At 46.4% G+C, this 23,859-nt stretch overlaps 1 protein-coding gene across 3 annotated transcripts in view; it reads left to right on the top strand.

The window, feature by feature from the left end:
• FRMPD1 (FERM and PDZ domain containing 1) overlaps positions 1-23,859 on the top strand; it is a 140,581-nt gene that overhangs the window by 57,963 nt on the left and 58,759 nt on the right. Inside the window, exon 1 of one of the 3 annotated variants that reach the window (XM_070519165.1) lies at positions 6,652-7,234. The exons of the other annotated variants lie outside the window; for them this stretch is intronic. The gene's annotated coding sequence lies outside the window, so the exon portion shown is untranslated. Of the gene's footprint in view, positions 1-6,651; positions 7,235-23,859 lie in introns of those variants that run through there. 3 annotated transcript variants of the gene reach the window in all.

Raw genomic sequence — 23,859 nt, 5'->3', positions numbered from 1 at the left:
AGGGCTGGTCCAGGGCTGAGAAGAGGGCTGGTCCAGGGCTGAGAGGGGGCCGGTCCTGGACAGAGGCTCCGCACAGTGTGGACTGATGAAATGAAGGGTTCTGGTTATGATGACTGCCTTACTTGCACCTGGCTGCCAGCTGTCCTCATTGCTCTTCACGGTCACCAGTGGTGTCCTGGGTAAGTCAAGGGCAAATGGGGGCCTCTGTGTCTCATCTTATACCTCTTCCTGCAGGGGGTCTGGCCTGTCAGCCACGTGCTGGTGAGGGGTGCTGCCTGCTCTCTGCACTTTTGGACGGTGGGGAGGCTGCAGATGGAACGTCCAGCCTCTAGAGCTGCTGCCTGTTGTCCTAGGACATGGCCAAGCCCACCTATGAACTTGCTCACTCGGTCCAGCTGGCTCTTCCTGGCTGCCTTGTAGCCTTATGAGGCTTATGCCCTGATGAGGGTCAGAGAGGCAGTGGGGTGCAGTAGAAAGTGTCTGGGCTTTTGACTCAGTCAGCTGCGTGACCTGAGGCACATTATTTACTTACTTATTTAATTGATCATCCGTGACTGTTAAACTTACAGAAAAGACAACATAGGGAGGATATGATCGCTGTTTTCCACCTATGCATGGTAAATATTCAATAAATGTTAATTTCCTCTTTTCAGTTTTTTTTAATTGAGGTAAAATTGATATACATTATGTGTTTTAAGTGTACAACATTATAATTTGACACCTGATTTCCTTTTTATATTATCTGAAGCCTATCATGCAGAAGAGACACAGGACTCATTGCACGTATTAGAGGCTGTCTAAAACCAAACAGCTTCCCCCCGGTTGTCATCCTTTCCAAGTTCCGTCAGGCTGCCTGCCTCCTAATTCCTCGGGCGTGGCTGCCATCTTTGACTTTGTCTCTCTTCCACGTCCTCGTCACCACCAGCTCTCTGTGAGTATTGGAGAGGTTGCTTCCCCCGTCTGGGCCTCAGTTTGCTATCTGTGGACTGGGTTATTTCTAAGGTCCTTTACAACTCGACACAGATTGATCATCCACTATGTGGAGGGTGATGTTCTAGGCCCAAGGGCACACAGGGATGGAGGACAGTCATCAGCCTTACAGAAGTCACAGCCCAGTGTGGGGACAAACGAGCAAAGCAGTGGGATGAGAGCTATGGCAGGGGATGAATCCAGAGCTGGGGGCATCTGAACCAGAACAGGGAGGGACTAGCCACTTGAGGAACAAATGAGCTCTTTGCCCTCAGGGAAGAATTATCTAGAAGTGTTCCTTGCCTGCATGGAAGCGTGAATGATGGAGACTGGTTCCTCCCAGGTGGCTTTAGGATTTTCGCTTTGAATGGGAATAATCAATATGGAAAATCGCAGCAGAGATGGCATGGATTAGGGGCCTTATTTTCTCTCTTCTCCTCCTGCCTTCCTGCAAAGAAAAAACATCCAAATATCCAGAATATAGAGACCTTTATGCACAGAAGCTCTTGGGATATGTTGCATGATGCGGGGTCGGTGAGCCAAGGAGTCGAAAGAAAGATTTCTTGGACTCTCAAGATCTGGCAGTAGTGCTCTTTTATTTAGAGAATAGAATAGCATGGGGACAGGACCCATGGGCAGTCAGAGCTTCTGCTGCCGCTGCTTCTGCTGCCCCTGCTGGCATGGGGACAGGACCCATGGGCAGGCAGAGCTGGTGCGTGGGGACAGGACCCACGGGCAGTCAGAGCTCCTGCTGCTGCCCCGAGTTGAGGGTTAGGGCTAAATTTAAGGCATAGGTATGTGAGTCATCTCTTTACAAAGACAAAGGGAAAGAACATGAAAAAAAGTTAAAATGGTATCAGTGCAGGTGAGGTCTGGTCGTTGGGTGATCCCATGACTTTTAGACAAGAATCAAATCGGATTAAGTAAAGGTCAGAAGCCACCACCCTAAATCAGTTACATGAGATTGCCAGACAGCAACCAACTTAAGTTCTTGCCTTCCCCATTAAGAGTTTCTAGGGATAAGGTCATCTCTCTTCTTCTTCCTGGTACAGAGAGGGAGGCACCTTTTACAGATAGAGATTTACCTTACAAATGTAAATGTGTCCCAACAAGGGCAAGTTCCATTCCCCAGAGCCTCCTTCCCTGTCCCAGTTTATCAAAAGCAATCAGCCCAAAACAATCCCGATGCCAAAGAGTCATATCTTGGGGTGGCCAATTTCAGGTCCCTACAAGCCCATCCCCCTCTTCCTTCACAAACGCAAATGTCTCTCAAAAGGGCAAGCAAAATTCCAGTCCTCGGAGTCTGCTTCTCATCTGTAGTTTTAAAAGTAACCAGCCTAAAATCCTCATCATTGCAGAGTTTAACAAGCACTGTTTGTGTGCCTAACAGAGAGATGTCTAGGTAGACGCAGAAGTCCATGCCTAAAGAGAATTTCTCTTTTGCCATGGTCGTGTTCAGAAGCTGATTTTCAAAGACAGTTTCCATTTTCCCAGCTGTCTGGATGACCGTTAGATGCCGACAAGCTGTGCGCGCTGCTCCGTACTCTTGTATTATTCAGCCCAGTTTAATTTGGTTAGATTCTAAAAGTTTGTATCGATTGCCTGTTACAAGTTAAGCCCAGTGTTGAGATGCTAGGGGTGCGAGAGAATATATCCCCATCCAGAAGTTCCTTTTCTAGCTGGACTCATAAGACTTTCACCCAGGAATCAGCAAACAGAGCCGTTTATTCACTGGGCATGGCTGAGTGGATTGGTGTGAGTGCCCACGTTGCTGCCTCAGGCAGGGAAGTGTGGGGAGATGGAGGGTGAGGATGGTTCTCTGGAGGGCTTTCGGAGGAGTCTGCACTGGAAACAGGCCAGGGATTGCAAGCAGAGTCGATAGACCGAGAAGAGAGCTGCTCACGGGTGAATCCAGCATGAGCTCACTTTTCAGTCTCCTCAGCCTCTCATTCTCGTGCCTTAATGATGAAAATATTCCTTCAACACAAACACTTTAGTGTGCCTCAGGACTTTTGCTCATGTCACTCTCTCTACCTTGCCTGCTCTTTCCCCTGACCTACCAGTAAAACTCCCAGTTATCTTTCCATTCCAGTGTACTTCTGCTGTTTGGGCCTCATTGACGCTCCCTCTCCTGGCTCTTTGTAGTGTTTCGTTTGTACTTCTCTCTTAGAGTGTTGCTGGAGCATTACAGACCCCCGAGAGAGACCAGGTGAATAAATGGATGAGTGAATAAATGGCTGATTATTGGATTCCGAGTCTGACTTACTGCTGGAACTGTGCAACATTTGTTGAGGAAGGAGTGGAGGGCACGAAGGGGAGACTGTGAGTGTCCGGTGCTGGGCAGGGACCCCCGGGGCTGCCCGTGGAGAGCGGGGAAGCCTTTTGGAGAGGGAATAGGAGTTAGCTTTCTGAGGAATAGAAGCACACAGTAAAAGGTACTGTGAAAAATGCTGTAGACACCGAACGTGTGGGGGAGAAGCTGCCTCCAGAGCGGTCAAAGGACTGGAAACACAAGCAGCAGTGCCCGTTGATGGTCACTCAGCCAGGGCCAGCGAGTGTCAGGGGAAGGAGCTCTCCCGCCACCCGAGGGGGTGGCCTGGGCGAAGCTTCCTGGAGGGCAATTTGGCTACTTCTGAAGCTTCAAAGACTTGTGCAGTCTTTTACCCAGCAGTGCCAGTCCTAGGAATTTATCCTAATAACCAGAGATGTATTATGCAAAGATGTTTATCTCAACGTTATTTGTAATACAGACATTGCTAAAATAAACCAAATGTCCAGGAACAGGGGATTAGCTTCAAAAATGGCACTCCAACGGGCCGGCCCTGTGGCCGAATGGTTAAGTTCTCACGCTCCACTGTGGTGGCCCAGGGTTTCACCGGTTCGGATCCTGGGCGCAGACATGGCACCGCTCATCAGGCCGTGCTGAGGCGTCGCCCCACATGCCACAACTAGAAGGACCTGCAGCTAGGATATACAGCTGTGTCCCAGGGGACATTTGGGGGAGATAAAGCAGAAAAAAAAAAGGATTGGCAACACTTGTTAGCTCACATGCCAATCTTTAAAAAAAAAAATGGCATGCCTATCTATAGAACATCAATAATGTTGTAGAATAATAAAGAGACGGAAATGTTTACAGCGTATTGTTCTAAGAGGAGAGTCAGGCTATAAACCAGTGTATACAGTAAGTTTCCAGTTATGTTAAAAATGTGTACTTTCACACAAAAAGGCTAGAAGAGTAATTAGTGACTCGAAGATTATAGTGGATAATTTTAACTTTCTTTTTTCTAAAGAAGAAAAATTTCAAAATTTTCTGCCAGGCACATGTATTACTTTTATAATCCGGGGAGGAAAATGAGTTATATAAGAAGAAGAGATAAGTGATTGGGGAGCATCGTTTGAGCTTCAGTGGGTTGAAAGCAAGACAGCACATCGTTTATCCTGCAAATTCCCGACAGGTAGTTTTTTCACGAGGAAGAGTGGCCTTAGGTCTGTGTGTGTGAGTGTATTTATAGAAGTGAGAGCTTTGGGGAAGGGAATAGATTGATTGTTTTTCCCCTTGAACTTTTGAAATTATTTTTTCCACTGCATTTGTAATTGAGCCCAAAGAGCTATTCTTATTTCTTCCTTTCTTGGGCACTGCATTAGACCTAAAAATGTTAACCGCCTTAGGATGTGGTTTTTGCTAAAATGACTCCCCTTGAAGTCTTCACTGGACTCTCTCTCATGCTTCAAAAATGGGGTCCCAAGGAAGACCACGTTTTGAAATCTATTTTGCTCTTTACCTGATGTGTTTTGCCCCCACATCCTCGGATAAACCTGGATGATCAAGTTGGAAACCATCGCTGCCTTGTTGTGGTCATGGGCTCCATCAGACACCTGTAAGGGACTCAGGAGAACGCACCTGCATTGGGCGCTATCCGTTGGAAAGGTTTATTTAGAGGCGAATCTGGCTTCACTTTATCCTGTGGACGTAACATTAGTCTGCAGAAAAAGAGATCAGAGCTGGGTAGAATCTCTTTAAATATTAATTATAGTGACGCCTATTGCCACACATCTCCAAAGAGCCTGAACATCTCTCAGACGTTACCTCATCATTCATTTTCACAGTGTTCTCGAGTACGAAGCTGATGGTGAGTGCTATGGTCTCCATTTGGGGCAGAAGATAGCGTGTATTTTAGATAGTTAAACTTAGGAGTTGTCCTGACTAGGTATCAATTGATTAAGAAAATCAAGGGAATTCTTTTGGTGTCGTCTTTCACAGTTGTCCTGCATTTCCCACAAACTAAACTGCTTTCCTACATTTTGCTCCACCAACATTTATTGAGTGCCTACTGTGAACGAGGCGCGGTGCTGAGCACTGTGGCTAGGAGTGAAATTTAACTCCTTAGTTCCACACTTAAGGCCTTTGGTGATATAGCTGGGACCTGCCATACCTGCTCTAAATCCCTCAACCTTACTTCACAGACCCTTGTCCCCACGTCCCTCTTCCTGAACTGGCCTTTCAGGGCAGCTTTGTGCCATCTTGCTTCTGGGCACTTCCTATGGCCTTCGCAGCCACTGTCCCCACTGCCCTGCTCCGCATGCCTGCAGTCGCACTCCGGTCTCCTTCATAGCCTGGTCGCCTCATCCACAAGGCCTGCCCTGGTAGCGCCCTCCTGTGTCCACAGCTGGGTGTGAGCCCCACCGCCACACTCCCAGCATCCTACCAGCCCCCCTGCTGTGGTCCTTACTAACTTTACTTTGTGTTTTAGTGATTTATGTATGCTCTTGAATGACATTTCAAGCTTCTTGACTGCAAGGATGGTCCAGTTCATCTTTGTGTCTCTCTCAGTGAGTTGTCCACATCAGACATGCAAATACTCACTGTATAAAGAAATGAAATGGACATAATTTCAGACCAGAGTTCACCAACTTGTGCAGAGCCCTGCGGGTGCAGAGGACACAGGTCACTGATAGAACCTGGCTTGGCCTGACACCTCCTTTGATCCTAGTCACTGGGGCCCCTTGCTGCCTACATCCCTGTCCTGTCCTTTCATTGCATCCACACCCACACCATCTTTCATCTAATACTGTGTATTAAAAATCATTCTTCTCGGGGCCAGCTCTGTGGCATAGTGGGGTCTGGCATGCTCTGCTTTGGCGGCCCGGGTTCATGGGTTTGGATCCCGGGTGCAGACCTGCACCGCTTGTCAAGCCATGCTGTGGTGGCGACCCACATACAAAATAGAGGAAGATTGGCATGGATGTTAGCTCAGGGCTAGTCTTCCTCAAGCAAAAAAAGAGGAAGATTGGTAACAGATGTTAACTCAGAGTGAATCTTCCTCACCAAAAAATAAATAAATAAAAATCGTTCTTTTCTCATGGCATTCTGGGGAGACGCAAGAAAAGAGAGACAATTGGAACAGTTTTAAGAAGGGTACCTCTGTGCTTGTTTCTTTTTCGACCTCTGTTGTGCAAATCATCCCTACTGCGTGAGACCTTAGAACTTCAAAGGTTTGATCCGAGGCTTCCGCATTCGTGAGCTGGCACGAGGCTGGCACCGTCTTGTGCTCCACCTGTGGTGGGCTGCTGAGGCCGGGCAGGTTATTTAATCTTCCTGTGACGTCATTTCCCCGTCTGTTAAGGGGGGATAATGTGCTTAGGGTGACCTGCCTCCCTGGGATGCTGTGAGGCTTATCGACTTAATGCCACTGCTATTAACTTGAACTGAAGACAGCTGGGCAGAACCAGCAGGCGATCGGGCACAGAATACACTCTACAACCGTAAAATGGACACCTCGTGAGACCTCAGGCGTCATCTTCTGTGCAGCCCTTGGCACAGAGGAAGCCAGTTAGCCCATCAAGGACCTCTAAGGCTTCCTCTCCCAGGTCCTTCAAGGGCTGCAGTCTTGAGGGTGAGCATGGCGTCTGGAGGACTTCCGGGCCTGTCGTGCTGAGAGGAGAGAGGCCAGACTCACGTTGAGGCCACAGCTGCAGCTGCCCCGTGTCTGCAGATAAGTGGGGCCCCGGCTGCAGAGAGACCACCCAACTTTGCCCACATGGCCCTGCGATCAGTTTTACTTGGGCTCATTGACGAGCTACCAGAAGGTCACTTAGTATTCACATTCTTGTGGCTGCAATCTTGGGAATGTGGCCTTTTATCTTTGAAAATAGCTGTGTGTTGGGAGGCCCAGGAGCAGTGTCCTGGGAGGCAGGGGAGGTGCCCGCGTGGCGAAGAGAGGCAGGTTTCTTTCCTTGGAGGGCTCCCTTCAGCTCTGCTCGACTGGTGAGTTGATGTTTTCTCATTCTGTAACACTTCCTGTTTCCTCTAGACCATTCCTGGAAAGGGAGCTGTTCCTGGTTTGTTTTTTTTTAACGTGCTTATCTATTTAATCTCTTTAGTGTGCTTTATCTATTTCCATGGTACATTTGTTATTGAGCACTTATTTGTGAAATCTGGTTAAAGCTTCTTTCAGGCTTCATCATTGCAATTTGTTTGTTATGGGTTCTTCTTAAATTTAACTGGTAATTTTTTCCCATGTTTGTTTTGTGTTTTCAAGTTGTAGTATATTTAATCATTTTTTATACAGATGGGATAATCATTTAGTTTGGAACTAAACTGCCAGCAGGTTTTCAAAATTGTGAGCTATAGTCTGTAAGAGCTAACACTGGAGGTTTTCAGGTTGAATATCTCTGTGTTTCAGACGGTGCAATTATGTCCTGAGAGGGTAATGAGTGGTCTTTGGTTGCACAGCAGTTAGCTAGTTAAGGGACAGAATCAGGACTTGATCCCAGGTCTCTTAACCCCCTTGTTAAGACTCTCTGGTCTACCCTATAGAATTCAGCTTCTCAACTACATCGGATTTAGTTTTCCCATGTGCCTTAAACTGATTGAGAATGAATCTTCTAGCTTTGGAAGTGCCCGTGCCTAAACCACAGCTGATCCTCCTACCTTGAATCCCTCGATTGTTTGCCTGTCTACGCGGTGATCCTCACGGTGTGGTCCCCATCAGCATTACCTGGAGCTGGTTGGAAATGCAGACTCTCAGCCGCACCGAGACCTGCAGAGGCAGGAAGTCGGAAGCGGGCCCAGCTGCGCTTAACAGGCTCCCTGGTGAGCCCGTGCCCTGGAGCCCGAGAACCAGCGAGACAGGACGACCAGATCAGGGACACCCCGGGCTCTCGAGCGCATTTTGAGTTTTCTTCACTGAAGGAGCTTCTCTGTTGCTGCTGCCAGTTTTTAAATCCTCCTCCTCCTCCTCCACTCTGCTTCCTCCCATCACCATGAACACACGCACATGCCTACATGCACACACATGGATACGCGTACAGACGCATACACATACACGCACAAGCACGTCTAGCAGGAGTTAAATATCTGCGGGCAAACAATGAAAATAAATAGGGGATTTCAGTAGAAACACTGTCCCAACCTCTGAGGTAGATTTCCTAAGTTTCAAGACTTGCCACCCCTCTAAGCACGGTGATAAATTTTACTGCTTTTGACCATATTGTACTATTTCTATTATTCATTATTTTAGTCATTCATTCAACAAACACCTTAGTACCTTCTATTTGCCTGGCATATGTTAAGTGTGACAGGGAAATGTATTTGAGTTTATAGTTTATCGGGAGATAGAGAATTTGTTCAGAAAGAACTGTAATACAAGCCAGCCAGTGAGAAATACACAAGAGTGGTCTCCGGTAGAAAGGTGGTGGGAGCCAGAGGCGGACGAGAGCACGCCTTATGGAGGAGGCAGTCAGCAAGGCTTCATGGAGAAGGTCAAGTTCGAATGAGTCTTAAACAGGAATAGGATTTTGACATGAGGAGTTTGGAGGTGGGTAAAGAACATTCTAGGCAGAAGTGGAAAAAAGATCAAGGCGTGGCAGGGCCCCTCAGTGCGTTTCGTTGGATCAGGGGTTATTTGAAGGTGATTAGAAGGAAATGAGGCTGCACAAGTAGGTCGTTGCCAAAAGGAGAAGGATCTTCAAACACCACTTAGGAATTTATTCTTTATCCTGGGGGCAATGGGGAGCCACTGAAGGTTTTGAAGGAGGGCAATGTATGCCCAGAGCTTTTAGGAAGATTACCCAGCCGTCGGCGTGTGAAGTAGGTGGCAGTGTATGAGGGAGGCCTTTGTTTCCATCTGTCACTGCTTTGCAGCACTGCAGTGATGCATAGAAGAATCATCTTCCTGTCTCATTAGGAGGCGATTGCTTTTCTTCTGATGGTCATTGGATTTTGAAATAAGCTTCCAGGGCATCAATTACTGTCCAGGGAACACAGCTCTGATTCTGTAATGAGGAATCTGCAAGAAAATAGAAATTGCTTAACAGAATGGCTTTATAGGAAACTTCCAGAACTAACTCCTTCCTTCCTTCGTTTTTTCGTTTCTGACATTTTCTTTTAAACAACAAGTATTTGTATTTGTTTTACTCAATAAGGACCTGGTAATGCCAGGTGACAGAAAATCTACAAGTACCAAACACCTGAAACCATTCTCGTTTCTTTCTCCCGAGCCTGCGAAGCTGTTGTCCCTCTGACTCATGGACTTATGTTGTTAAAGCACCTGAAGCGAATTCGTTTTCCAGAGATCTGCCTTACTCCAGTAGTGGCTCTAGCAAGAATAGTGGTAGGAAATCTGAATGTCGTAAATTTTAAATGTGTTGTAACTTCTAGTATTTGTAGCATGGAGAAGACTGTTACTGTTGATTTTTCATTAGGCTGTCTTTACAGGGCCTGGGCTTTGCCTGGTTAGTGCTATTGGTTTCAGTCACTCAACCAATATTTACTGAACATCCGTTAATCACTGAAGAACATGGTGACTCAGACGACCATGGCCCTGCTCACGTGGAGTTCCAGCAGGGGGTCTACACAAGCAGGTGGAGTTCTGAGAGGGGGAAACTATGGGGACTGGGGAAGCACCGACCCAGAGTTGGGGGTCAGAGAAAACTTAATGACAAGTAGGGTATAAACTGAGGCCTGAAAATCAACCGGGATAGACTAGTGGTTGCCTCGTGCTGGGCAGGAGTTGGGGGGGAGATTGCCAGTGGGTATGGCTTTCCTTTTGGGGGTGATGAAAATGCTTTAAAATGGATTGTGGTGATGGTTGCACAACTCCATGAACATACCAAAACCATTCATTTGTACACTTTAAGTGGGTGAATTTTAAGGTATGTGAATTCTATATCTCCATAAAGCTGTTTAAAAAAAATCAGGGGCTGGCTCAGTAGCGTAGTGGTTAAGTTCATGTTCTGCTTTGGCATCTTGGGGTTCACAGTTTCAGATCCTGGGCGAGGACCTACACACCACTCATCAAGCCATGCTGTGGTGGCATCTCACATACAAAATAGAGGAAGATTGGCACAGACATTAGCTCAAGGACAATCTTCCTCAAGCAAAAAGAGGAAGACTGTCAGCACATGTTAGCCCAGGCCCAATCTTCCTCACCAAAAAAAAAATCAATTGGACGAGCCCTGCAGGAGTGGGAAGCATGTACCTGGCAATGAAATGGCCTGTGCAGAGGCTCAGTGGCAGGAGCAAAAATGGATGAGGTCCAGGAGGGATGGCACTCCTTGGGAGTTGGAGAGCAGTGAGATAGAGGAAAGCAGAGAGGCTGGAGTGCTGAGTGGGGCCTAAACAGGCAGGGCCTTGAAGGTCTATAAAAATTATAAATCTATAAAAACAGCAGCCGCCATTTATGGGGTCCTTACCATATGCCAGGCACTGTTGAAAGCAGTTTATATGCATTAACCCATTGATCCTTACAACTTGTGAGGCAGGTACTATTGCTATCCACATTTTACCAGTGGGGAAACTGAGGCACCAAGGGGTTAAGTAACCTGCCTAAAGTTACAGATCTCCTAAGTGACAGAGCTGTGAAATGAGCCCAGGAGGTCTGGCTCCAGAGTTCACACCATAGACCCTAATAAATTATCCTAAAAGTTATGAAGTGACGTCATCGAGTTTTATGCAGAGGAGTGACAAGGTCAGATTTATGTCTTAGAGAAAGATTGCTCTGTGGTGGGAAATGGTTTGGAAAGAGAGCGAGGCTGAAGCTAGGAGACCAGGTGCTGCAGGATCCTCATCAGAGATCTGCCAGCCCGAACACATGAGATGGCAACGGAGAGGGAAAGAAGTGGAAACCTGAGAGATGTGTAGGAGGTCACATTAACAGGAGGGTGTTTGGGTTTGGAGGGAGGGTACAAAGACTCTCAGATGGATGCCTGGGATCTGGGCTTGGGGAGTTGGGGAGTGGGGCGGTTAGTGGTGCTCATAATATCCACGCCACAGATGTGCCCCAGTGTGGGCTGGTTAGTGTCCGTCATGTGAGATTATAGATTAGACCTCTGTCCTCTGTGCCCCCCAGAATCTGGAATCTGAGGGGGCAGGGGCCTTAGAATCCTCCATGTAGAGGTGGAGGTGGAAGTACTGGAAGGAGAAGGGACTTTCCAAAGGTCACCCGGGGCAGTGCTGGGACTAGGTGTGGTGCGCACCTGCTCATGCTCAGGCTGGTTGCATTTCTTGCTACATTGCCACTTCCATCCCTCCAAGCTTTGATTCTCTTCTCAGAGATTGTCTCTCTGGTCCTTAAAAGAGGGATCATGGTACAGAAACAATAGCAATGGGAATTAAGATAAAAATGAAAAGCATTTACTGCCTAAACCCAGGATCCATCAGATCAAGCTTGTTGTTCTGTGTCTCCATCTGTCTCTGCCCAGCATCACTTTTACAGCTATACCCCGAGCACAGATATGGCTTTATCACCTATGGTTTACACCTTACATTAAATCACCTGCTTTTCCTGGGATGTTATATGGTTCCTGGTGAGCAGTTTTTAAGGATTCAAGAAAGAGGATGTGCTGTCGTTTACCCAATCTCTGTGTCAGCTGTGTTTTCCATCCTTAGAGAGAGTGTCTCATGAGCAATGTGTTGCATAGACTTTCCCTTCTGTCTTTTGGCAAAACTCCCAGCCATATAGTCTCTGTGTCCTTTTAAAAGTGACCCAAACTGGACACTTTTCTCTACTGAGGTCAGAGACAGAAAGCACAGTGCTTAATTAGGGTTGGATTTCTGGGTTTCTGGGCCCTGTGGTTTTGAGTGATCTCTGAATCGAGTTGGCATGGTTCACAGTTGTAGGCACCGCCCCTTCAGTTGTAGGCTGCCGTCTCTGAACAGCTGACCCAATTCCCTGAATCGTGCGCTGTAAACTGGGCAGTTCTACGGGAGGGAGAGGAGGTTTCTGGGCTGAATGCTGAATTAGGGCTTAATTAAGACAGCCAGAGTAGCCCCTCGGCTTGAACCCTTGCACGAGTCCTGATTGGCAGGCGGCACCTGGTGTTCTTGGCTGTCTGACAGCCATCAGCCATTCCCAAGCCCCATGCAGAGATGACAGGGCACGTGCTGGCCCGCTGGTTGGCAGGAGCCATTTCATAGATTCCCTGGAGCATTTTAGACATCCTTTGTTGTGGGCCCCACGCTCTGCTCTCTCTACATGTCTTCTCTCTAACACAATGAACTCTCCAAGAGCAGGGGCTCTGTCTGATTAACCTCACTCTCCTCTACCACACCCAGCACCGGGCCCGGAGGAAAGAGGGTGCTTGATATGAGCTCAATGAAACACATTGATTCTGGACCAAATCACTTGGCTTAAGGTGGCTGCAGAGTCTGAAGACCCAGGGGCTAGACTTGGAAAAGGCACAACCTGGGGGCCCGCAAGCCCATGGCCAGAGCCATGTCTTTGGGAAGGATGAGGACTTTCAGAGAAGACCTCAAGATCTCCCCGGCGGGGACAGGGCTTGATGTCATAGGTCATGGGGCAAGAGCTCTGTGAAGCATGTCTTGGGCCCAGCCCTGGAAGCCATTCGTATGCTGTTTCCTGCACTGCAATTGTGGCATTTACTGTTTTTAGCATGATAGACTTAGAGTCTTGCCTTCCCCAGACAGAGACATATGGAGTCAGATCTCAGGCCACCAGGGTGGCCAGCTGCTTCATTTGAGCAGCTCTGGGAGTGTCTGAATTTCCCAAGCACTGTTCTTGCTGTGGGTTTTGTTTTTGGTGCCTATGGTATCAAGTGTGCCCAGAGGCTACTGAAAATTAGTTGGTGTGAATGACATTTGATGAGTCATTTGATGGTTAAAAAACAAATCTAGCCTTTGAGTTTACCATCCACAGTTTTGTTGAATTCCGCCCGGATGGTTGTCAAGAGAGGTTTTCTTAACAGGTTTAGAGCATTTGTAATAACCAACAAGTCTGTGGAGAGGGAAAGAACTTCACAGTGAATATCAAGGGGGTTCCAAAGACGAGGATCTTATGATCTCTGAGCTGGAAGGGCCCTGACGGGCCTCTGGTCCAGCCCCTGGATATTCTGCGCAGCAGCCTGTGGCACCGGCGTTATCACGAAGGTCCCCAGTCGCTGCGTCTGCAGCCCCTTTTCAGGCTGGATCTCCTGGCTATCTTGGCGGCATGTGGCATAGTTGGTCACATAGTCTTTGTGTGTGTGCGTGTGTGTTAAAATACATGTAACATAAAAGTTACCTTTTTTTTTTTAAAGATTTTTTTAATTTTTTCCTTTTTCTCCCCAAAGCCCCCCAGTACATAGTTGTATATTCTTCGTTGTGGATCCTTCTAGTTGTGGCATGTGGGACGCTGCCTCAGCGTGGTCTGATGAGTAGTGCCATGTCCGCGCCCAGGATTCGAACCAATGAAACACTGGGCCGCCTGCAGCGGAGTGCGCGAACTCAACCAGTCGGCCACGGGGCCAGCCCACATAAAAGTTACCTTTTAAAAACCATTTTAAAGTGTACAATTCAGTGGCATTAAGTACCTTCACAATGTCATGCAACCATTACCACTATCTAGTTCCTGAACTTTTTCGTCATCCCAAGAGGAAACCCTGCGTCCATTCAGCACTCTAGCCTCTCCTCCCCTGAGCCCCAGCAACCACTGATCTGTTTTCTGCTCTGTAGACTTACCTATTTTGGCTATTTCATATAAATGGAATCATATAACATGTGGCCTTTTTTATCTGGCATCGTTTACTTAGCATGATGTTTTTGAGGCTTACCCATGTTGTGGCATGTGTCAGTATTCCGTTCCTTTTTATGGGTGAATAATATTTCGCTGTATGGAAATACCACAATTTGTTTATCCATTCGTCCATTGACGAACCTTTGAGTAGTTGCCATCTTTTGGCTGTTGTGCATAGTGTTGCTATGAACATTTGTGTACAAGTTTTTGTTTGAACATTTGCTTTCACCTCTTTTGGGTGTTTACCTGGGAGTAGAACTGCTGGGTCAATGGCAATTCTAAGTTTATTAGAAATGGAATGAACTGAATATTGAAGAACTGCCAAACTGTTTCTATGGTCCTTTTTGAACCTTTCTTCTCACTCCTCCAGTTGCTCTCAGGCCTCTCTGACCGCTTCTCAGTTTCCTTCAGAACTCCCTTGGGTCTTCAGCCCTTGGAATGAGGGTGCCACCAGGGCTCAGGCATTCCTTCCTCAGCTCTGCTCCTTCTACCCTCATGGTGCTCAACCCTCACGGCACGCTACAGTTGCAGGGGCTTTTCTAACAAAGCCTACCCAGGCCCCACTCCAAACCAGTTAAATCAACATCTTGGGGCGAGTGAAGCCGGGCATTCGTGTTATTTAAAGGATCTCAGTGATTTTGATATGCAGCTTCTCTCAGGATAATCATTTATTCTCATCTCTCCTCTCAAACCTGCCCTCCTCCCAGTGTTTCCCCCTTTAATGAAAGGGACCACCATATCCAGCCAGCCAAACCAGAAACCTGAAAGTTATCTGTGCCTTTTCTCTTTCTCTTAGTCCAATTTCCATTTGATTGATTTACTTATTCAGTAATTCATTGCCCGATAGTTAGGAGTGAGGGCAATTAGAGAAAAATGCACTCTAGGAATTATGTTAGGAAGACAAAAAAGACACAGATGAAACAGTTAAGTAACAGTACAGGCAAGAGGATAACCTGAAATTAACTCGACTGTTATCACTGCCATGAGCGAGGACTTTCTTTGTGTCCTGCATTCTGGTAGGACCTTGTGTAGATTATCTGATTTACTGTGAGGTCGGTGAAGTCAGCCACGTCACAGATGACACACAGGTTCGGTGAGGCTAAGGTTCTTGTCCAAGGATACATGGTTAGTACATGGTTAGTGAGAGTTGGGAGTAGAACCCAGGTCCCATCAAGGCCTGTGCCCTTGACATGAAGGGTCACTGGGGAAGAACCTGGAGCCCAGCAGCACTGTTGCAGCACAGAAGGAGGAGGATCAGGAGGTGACCACCAGGGCTGGCCCGGTGGCACAGCGGTTGAGTTCGCACGTTCTGCTTCGGCAGCCTGGGGTTTACCGGTTCCGATCCCAGGTGCGGACATGGCACCGCTTGGCACGCCATGCTGTGGCAGGCATCCCACATATAAAGTGGAGGAAGATGGGTACGGATGTTAGCTCAGGGCCAGTCTTCCTCTGCAAAAAGAGGAGGATTTGCAGCGGAAGTTAGCTCAGGGATAATCTTCTTATTCAGAAAAAAAATGTGTAAGAAGGTGACCACCAGATGAGCTCATCCATGCCCATGAGAGTGCTTTATAAACTGTAGAGGGTGGTGCAAAACCTTTGCAGCCGTTGCTCCTGTCTCTAGCAGATCACTTCTTCCATTCTGCTCTGAATTACAATTAGGTGATTATATCTCTGATTCCCTTGGTGAATTACAGACTCCTGGTGGGTGAGAACTGAGCTTGCTTGTCTCACCGTTCCCCTCAGCCCCTGTACCTGCACATTGTTGCTGATAATAAGCATTTCTTGAGTGAAGGTGTAGATGTTAGAGTGGACTCAGAAAGGAGGAAAGGGAAGCGGGACCACGGGGACGTTTGTTCGGGTATGTCACGGCTAAGCACTGACTTAGAGAACTGGAAAGAAGGAGAGGAACTCCGCGGGCCCTGGAGATGTGAGTGGGAGAACCCATAACGAGATCTCAGAGAGCGTGAACTTCAGCCTGACCTGTGACTTCCGGCTCCTGGCGCTGAGAATCGCATTCTCTCTCCTTTCTCCCCGGCACTCAGCACTCTCGAACGTCCTTTATCACGTGTGCGGCTTCTTGCCTAGTGAGACCTCCACTAGCACGTGTGCTTCGTGAGGGTGGTCAGCTTTGTCAGTTGGTTATGACCTCTTCCCCGGTCCCCTAGCCAAAACAAGCGCCAATTACTTTCTGTCACTGTGGTTTGCCTGTTCTGGACTTTCATGTGAATGGAATCATACAATATGTGGTCTCTGGCGGCTGGCTCCTTTCACTTAGCACAGTGTTTTCAAGGCTATCCATGCCTAACCCCTTAACTTTGCAGGTAGGAAAACTGAGACTCAGAGAGGCAAGGGGTGTGATGGGTCGTGTGTCCTGCTGGCAGCAGAGCAGGAACCTGACTGTAGGTCTTTCCTCTCCCTACTCAGTGCTCTCTTCTTGACCAGGGTGGAGACAGGGAGCCTCAGAAGACACAGCAAACTCAGTCATGTCATCTTGCTGTTCACCTTGGAGGCTCTGACGGGGCCCCTTCGAGCACAGCCGTGACGAGGCCTTGCAGACAGTGCTGCTGTGCACATCGGCCCTGTCCCACGTGCTTCCCAGGCCTCACTGTCCATCTGAAAAAGCGGATGACTTGTGGGACCTGCGTCCAGTCTTCCTCTTGCAGTGGCCGGGCCCCCATGCCCTCAGATCACTAGCAAGAGAACGGCACAGCCTCGGTCCCCGTTCGTGCTGACTATTCCTGCTGCCACCCAGTAGCTCCCAGCGGGCCGTGCGGAGGCCATCTGTGCTGAGCTAGATAAGAGGCTGTGCCCTTCCTAAGAGCCATCTAATCCTGTTAGGCAGATGTGAAATCTGAGTGGCGTGACAGTACCCTGAACCCGTCCTTCCCAAAGGTTTGTCTTTGTACCGTGTCGCACCCAAGATGGTTTTAGGTGATGTGTGAATGAACATTTTTGCTTAAATAGTTGCATATTTATTTTAATGTGAACCAGGGAAAAAAAATCACATCCAGCATGATCAGACCTGTGATTTAATGAACACTATTGTTTAGGACGAAGCTAAAGTAGTTGACACTGTCCCATAGAACCCTTTTCATGCAGACTGTGTATGCCACAGGTCCGGTAGTCAGGCAGTTGGCTGACAGAGCGGAAGTCATGAGGGTGGTTTGGGGTCAACGGTCATTTGGGGACTGCTGCTCTGGGGTGATGATCCAGAGAATTTCCCATGCTCCCCCTCCTGCATCTCCTTTTTACCTTGTGCAAGGTGAGATGGCAGAAGGTGCTGGCGGCCAGGGACCCGGTGTGAGCGAGGGATTTAGAAAACCAGGAGAACCAGCTGTGAGACACTGATTTTTCTTTTGGTCCATGATGAACCTCCTTTCAGGCATTCCAAGTCCTTTGCATAAAATGGGATTCCTGTTGGAGGCAGAGGCTAACAGAGGGAAGGAAAGACGGAGGAGGAACAGGGGTGATGCGCGGTGCTACTCCAAAATAAGGAATGGTAAGAAGCAACTCCACTTAGCTTCTGACTCTTCATGACTGTGAGCGAAATGACTGTGAAGTCAGAGAGCCAGAGCCCGTGTTGCAGTGAAAGCCTCGACTGCGATCCCTGCATGGAGCAGAGACACTGAAACTCCCTCGTGGGGTCTGGTTGCAACTACACTTGGAGGAATAAGCATGTGGAATAATAGGCAAGTCCTCCTTCCTTTCTCAGAACTGTCACTTTTCTGATAAAGCATCATCTTCATCTAAATTCTTGTTAGAAAATGTATGCAGATGTGAGACGCCAGCCCCTTAGCCTTCACTGAGCTGTGACCACGGCAGTGAACCAAGCAACACCAATGATGGACATTAGAAATGGAAATATGTTTCCCTAAAATATTTGTAGAAAACTTTTTCTTTTGGCTTAGAACACTCAAGAATTAAAGATGCTTATTGTTCGAGTGTTCTGGTCTTACCATAGCATTTCAGACATTCATAACCTGCTGTGATTAACTCATTTGAGCTCAGTGCATTCTGCTAGATCCTGCAGGGATTGTAAAGAAATAGCACACCTTTCTCCTACTCTCAAGAAGTTTACAATCAAGGGGGCAGAAAACAAGACCAAAATCCATATGAAGTTGGGAAACACAAGGCAAGAGCGTAGACGAGGATGTCACGGGATGGATGGAGGAGTGAGATACAACACGGTGGCTCTGCGCCTGGGGAACTGGGTGGGACGTGGTGGAGCAGCCGGCAGGAACCCGTCCTGGAGGTGGTGGAGCTTGAACTGGGTTTTGAAGGTTAGAGAGGATTTGAGTAAGTCTCAGAAAGTGGGAGATTGTGAACAAATGCACAAGGAGGGGCCGCCTGGGGTTGTCTTGAGGGCCAGAGAAGCACTGGGACAGCTGATTATGTGAGAGGAGAGGACGGAGACTTCAGCTCCCTCCACCACTTTGAGGAAGTTCTTTAGCTCAACGAGCCGCAGCTTCCTTGTCCTCGAAATGGAGTGATGGATCCCACTGTGCCGGGTTGTCCTGAGGAATAAGCGACATGTTATAGGCTCTATTCACACTAGCTCCCTCCTTTTCCAGGATGTGCAGGAGAGCAGAGGTGGGAGATTGAGTTGGACATCTGGGAAGAGTTTGGACTTCAGGGATGGGGAGCCCTGGAGGACCTAAGGAGGGAAGTGATGAGATAATACAATTTTAGGATTGGGATTAGAGAAATTCAATGTGGAGCTAAAAAGAGAGAAGCAGAGGTTTGGAGACTGGTGCAATTCCAGACTTAATCAGAGACAAAGGCAGGAAGAGAACCCCGGCCTCCTGCCTTCCAGGTCAGCGCTCCTTCATCATGTCCTGGGTTTTCTCTAGAGGGAAGTTAGAAATGCAAATTCTGGGGCCCCGCTCTACACCTCCAGAATCAGAGACTCTGCGGCCCCCGCATTTTGTGTTGTAACCAGCCCTCTGTGTGCCACTAATTCTTTTAGGGAACCAGTGTTCTGGGTTTTACCAAGAAAGGATCGGGGGAAGGATATGAGAAAAACAGGCTCCTTGTAGGAGTCGGGGTGTCACTTACCACCAACGGGAGGCACAGAAGGGAGAAGCCGAGTACCACAGATAAACTTCTCTTCTAAACCTTGAGATATAATTCACTCTTTTAAAGTGTACAATTCAGTAGTTTTTAGTATATTCACAAGGTTGTGCGATCATCACCACTGTCTACTTTCAGAACATTTTCATCACCCAGAAAGACACCCCTTACCTATTAGTCAATTCTTATTTCTCCTTTTTCCCCGCAGCCTCTGACAGCCATTAATCAATTTTCTGTCCGTATGCATTTACCTATTCTGGACATTTCAATAAAAGGAATCACAGATAAGTGGCCTTCTGTGCCTGGCTTCTTTCACTTGGCATAATGTTTGCAAGGTTCATCCATGTGGTAGCGTGTTTTGGGACTTTGTTCCTTTTTATGGTGGATAAACTTCTCATACTTCAAACTTTTGCCTCAGACAAATTTGGTCGTACAACTGAACTCACACTACCTCAGAAAAAGAGGTTTCTCTTGGGCACATTTGTGTAGAACTTTATAGTTTTCAAAGAATTGTCACAACATAATGGAGTGCAAACGTTAAACCAACCCTGGGTGGTAGTTGGGCAGGAATCGTTGCAGTTGTTTTTACAGACGAGAAAATAAGCCGGAGGGGGCAGTGTTCTGTGCTGGTCCAGTGTACTCCCGCGCCTGCTCGTTGATGTGGGCGTCGGAATTTGGTGGGTGACAGGCAGGAGGGTGTGAACCAGGAAGAGGGAACAGCATTTGCAGAGGCTGGAGGGTGCAGGAAACTAAGGCCTGTTTGGGGAGCAATGTGTGATTAAGTTCAGCTGGCGTGCACAGTGTGAGGGGGGGGTGAGACAGAGAAGCAGCCAGGGCCAGATCACACAAAAGGCTTTGACTGCCACCCCAAGGTGGGAGGGAGGCACTGGGGCGGATGGTTGAGTCCAGCCCCAGAGACAAGCAAGCTAATCTGGAGTTCCACTTCTGCTGCTTCCCTGCTGTGTGCTCTTGGCCGGATTACTTAACTTCTCCCTGCCTCAGTTTCCTTTTTGTAAATGAGGCTTGTGATAAGCATTGAATAAGATAACAAATGTAAATTGCTTAGCCTACTCCCTGGCACATACTAAATAGTAGTATTGTTAATTAATTGTTATTAATATTATTCTAATTCTTGAGCTCAGACTTTATCCTAAAGATGGAGAACCATGGAAGGATTTTGAAAATAGAAGTGACGTAATTAGGATTTCGTGTTATATCACTTTGGCAGCTGTATAGAGGCTAGATTGATGGAGGGTATACCTAGAAGCAGAGAGACTGGCTAGGAGGTATTTCAGACAGAATCCGAGTTTGAACTATGGCAGTAGCACTAAGAAAGGAGAGGAAGCGAGAAATAAGATAATTGGGGGCAAAGTTAATAGAACTTGGTGACTGGCTCAATGTGGGGCATGAAACAGGGAGAAAGAGTCAAAAAGGATTCCCAAATTTTTGACTTGGGCAGTTAGAGAATTAAATGGTAGTCTCCTTCAACAAGATGTTCTACCTCGGAGGAGGAGCAAAGAAAGATGGTGAATTCTGTTTTAGATATAACTGGTTCGAGTGCTTATAGCATATCTTAGTAGAGACCCTAAAGAGGCAGATGGTTCTCAAAGCAGCTGAAGCTGTGGGAGTAAATGATACCCTCATAGAGACTGTTTAGAGCAGTAAGTCTCAAACTTTGCTGTCCTTTGGAATCACTGGGGGAGGGGGAGGGCCTTTAAGAACTATCCTTGTCTGGCTTGCACCCTCGAACATTGTGATTTAATTGGTCTAGGGGTCTCGGGTACCATCTGAGAGTGTTAAAATCTCCCCAGGTGATTCTAATGTGCAGCGAAGTTTGGAAACCACTGGCTTAGAAATCATAGGGACCCTTTGTTTAGATGAGAAGGGAGATGAGAACCAAAACCTAGAATTAGGTGATGGAGGGAAGAGGAGGTTGTGAGGAAGGCAGAGCAGGTGTAGTCTGAGAGGCTGGAGGAAGGAGGAGACAGATGTCGTAGGAGCCAAGGCAGGAAGGGCAAGAAGTTTTAAAACTTTTATTTATGGTAGTTTAAGAGAAGATTTATTTCTGTCATTATTCAAAATTGTTCAGAGGCTGGGTATTTGCCATGTATTTTGGTTTCTTGTGTTTTTTTTCTAGCACCAACAGTTGGTTTATATCCTTCGACCCTGTGTATATTGGAGATAGGTGTTGTAAGAAGGTTTATATTTTATTATTTTTTTCTGTTTGTTACTCATGTAGAAGTTGCACCATCCCATTTTGTGTTCCATTCATCGTTTGTCATTTAACAAACACTTATCAGGCTTTTGGATATCTCCTTAGGTTTGGAGCTGGAGATACAGAGATGACCAAGAGGAAAAAACCCTGCTTTCAAGTTGTTTATGATCTCACCCAGACTAGGTCACACCGTGGATTCCTCTCACCTCCTAAATCATTGACTCTCAGACTTGGAAGGCACATATTGATCTAGTGTGGTTTTGACTGTCCCCCACGGGATCCCTGACCTGCTGATATCTTTTGTATTTCTCCTACACTTCAGCAATGAGAACCCTCTCTCCACCGGGGCAGCCCAGTGCCATTTTGATAGCTCTGATTAGGAAAAGTCTTTACAAGATGGGCAAATGGATAAATGGTAAAGCTAACTCCATGAGTGCGTGGAGATTCGCGATACTATTCTGTCTACTTTTGTGTCCGTTTTAACATTTACTTAAGAAAATTTAAAAAGAACAAGTTCTTTACATTGAGTCAAAATTTGTCTTCTTGAGCTTAGGTGAGTTCATACTTTAGGACCATTCAGAACGAGTCCAGACTCCTTTTACTCGTATAGTCCATGCCAGTACTTGTGATTGTTTGTAAAGTCTCCTAAGTCTTCACAACTGAACAATTTTGCTCGGGTTATTCGTCTCTCTTATTTCGAAATTAAGTCCCACATGCAGTTGTGCCACCTGTAGGCACTGGTGGTTTAAGTGCCTTTGCTGTATTTATCGCTCATTTTCTCTTTCATGTTGCATTGCACTGGCCAGCAACTCTAATGCTGTGATGGACACTCTAATTTTATTTTCTCTTTAAGTGGAAGACATCTATTTTTCTTTCTAAAATAATATTAAATTTCCTAGTATTTCCAGTTTTTTTAAATCAAAGAGATTAGATTCCATGTAACAAATGATTTTCCAGCATCTTATGATATGATCATCTACTTTATTATTTTTTTCTATTAATTAAAATATATTAATAGTTTTCCTTAAATTGAACTTTTCTTTCTTAGGATTATTCTTGGTGTTTTTGCTGGATTTTGCTGGAAATAGTTTTTTTAATTAAAAAACAAATTTATTAAGAATTTTAAATGTACGCAAAGTATAGAGAACAATAAAATTAACTTTACATACCCATCTCCCAGCTTCAAGAATTATTAACATTTTCTGGCTAGGATCTTATTTCTGAGTATTTCGTGCATGAGATTGACCTATATGTCCCTTTTTAGGGTAAGTTTTGTCAGACTATCTTTGCATTATTAGAAGAACTTGGTAGCATGCTATCATTTTCTCTGTTGAAGAATATTGTCTATTAATTTTTGGAAGAGAGCTTGATCTAATTCTTTGATAAACACAACACATCAAGTTCTATGTGGGGTTTTTTTTTAAAAATTCACTTTCTAAATTTCTTCTGCAGGTATAGATTTCCTCAAAATTTTTGTTTTTTTAGTTCTGGTTCTTTGCTTTTGGGGTAAAGGTGTTGTACTGCCTCAGTTTCCTGAAGTTGGTCAGCCTCAGGATAGCTGAGGATAGAGGTAATTTGTGGAAACCATAGAATAAATGAGCCATGTACTCTGACCACTTTGCCGGGCACTTCTCACCACCAGGCAGAGAGCAGAAAGGGGGCTGACCCTTTCCTGAGGTGGGGACTGTATCTTATTCATCTCTCCTCCTTGGTCACCTGCACTGAGTGTTTTTTCAGTGAATGTGTATTTAGTAAATTGGATTTTTTTTTTTTTTGGCAAATGGAGTCTTGAGCACATCCAGGAAAGAATGTCATCAACCGCTCAGCCTCTGGGTTCCCCGAGGCTACCAGGGTGTTTCATTGGTGAGAATCCTATTTTTGTCTTCCAGTATGGGTCTTAGAGTCCTCTCCTTTTAAGACTGTACATGAAAAGTGTGTCTCCCACGATGCCCAAGAAACTAGTCTAAGAAAATCCCTCGATAGGTAAGAGTGCACTTACATCCTGAAGGATTGATATGGAAATCTTGGGATACGCTGTTCTGTGAAGCTGACCTTGTTGCCCAGGAGTCTGCCCCTCAGGAAAACTGAAGGACTTACCGGGAAGACTCTAGAAAGATGTACTCCTGAAATAGCCTCCAAAGTCACCCATATTACTTAGCTTGTGTAGACGATTTGCGTATAACATGTATAGCGCTCTCTGGGATATTTCCCTAGTGTTTGTCTGTCTTGCTCATTTCTCATTTTGTTGATAATAACTTGTACCAGTGGTTTATTGGTTTTGTCAATCTTTAAAGACCACATTAACTTTGTCTTTGTTAAGTGAAATTTTATTCTAATTTTCCAGTTTATTTCTGCTTTTAATTTTTTTCATTCATCCACTCATTCAACAAACATTTTTGGAGCCTATGTGATAGGTCCTGAGAGAAAGTAAATTGAGGTAAGGTGTGGTCTCTGTGCTCAAGTTGCTGACAGTGTAATAGGAGCAGAGAAGAAATAGGGGGAAAAAAACCCAACACTAAGCTGACAAAAGACCTGCAGTAGTAGTTTAAAAAAGTCACAGAACGGTTCCCGGGGATATCTTTCAAGAACAGAGTC

This window comes from Equus asinus, chromosome 10, assembly GCF_041296235.1.
Source record: "Equus asinus isolate D_3611 breed Donkey chromosome 10, EquAss-T2T_v2, whole genome shotgun sequence".
Lineage (NCBI taxonomy): Eukaryota > Metazoa > Chordata > Mammalia > Perissodactyla > Equidae > Equus > Equus asinus.
The sequence above is the reverse complement of the archived record's forward strand: the minus strand, read 5'-3'. Positions and strand labels throughout refer to the sequence as shown.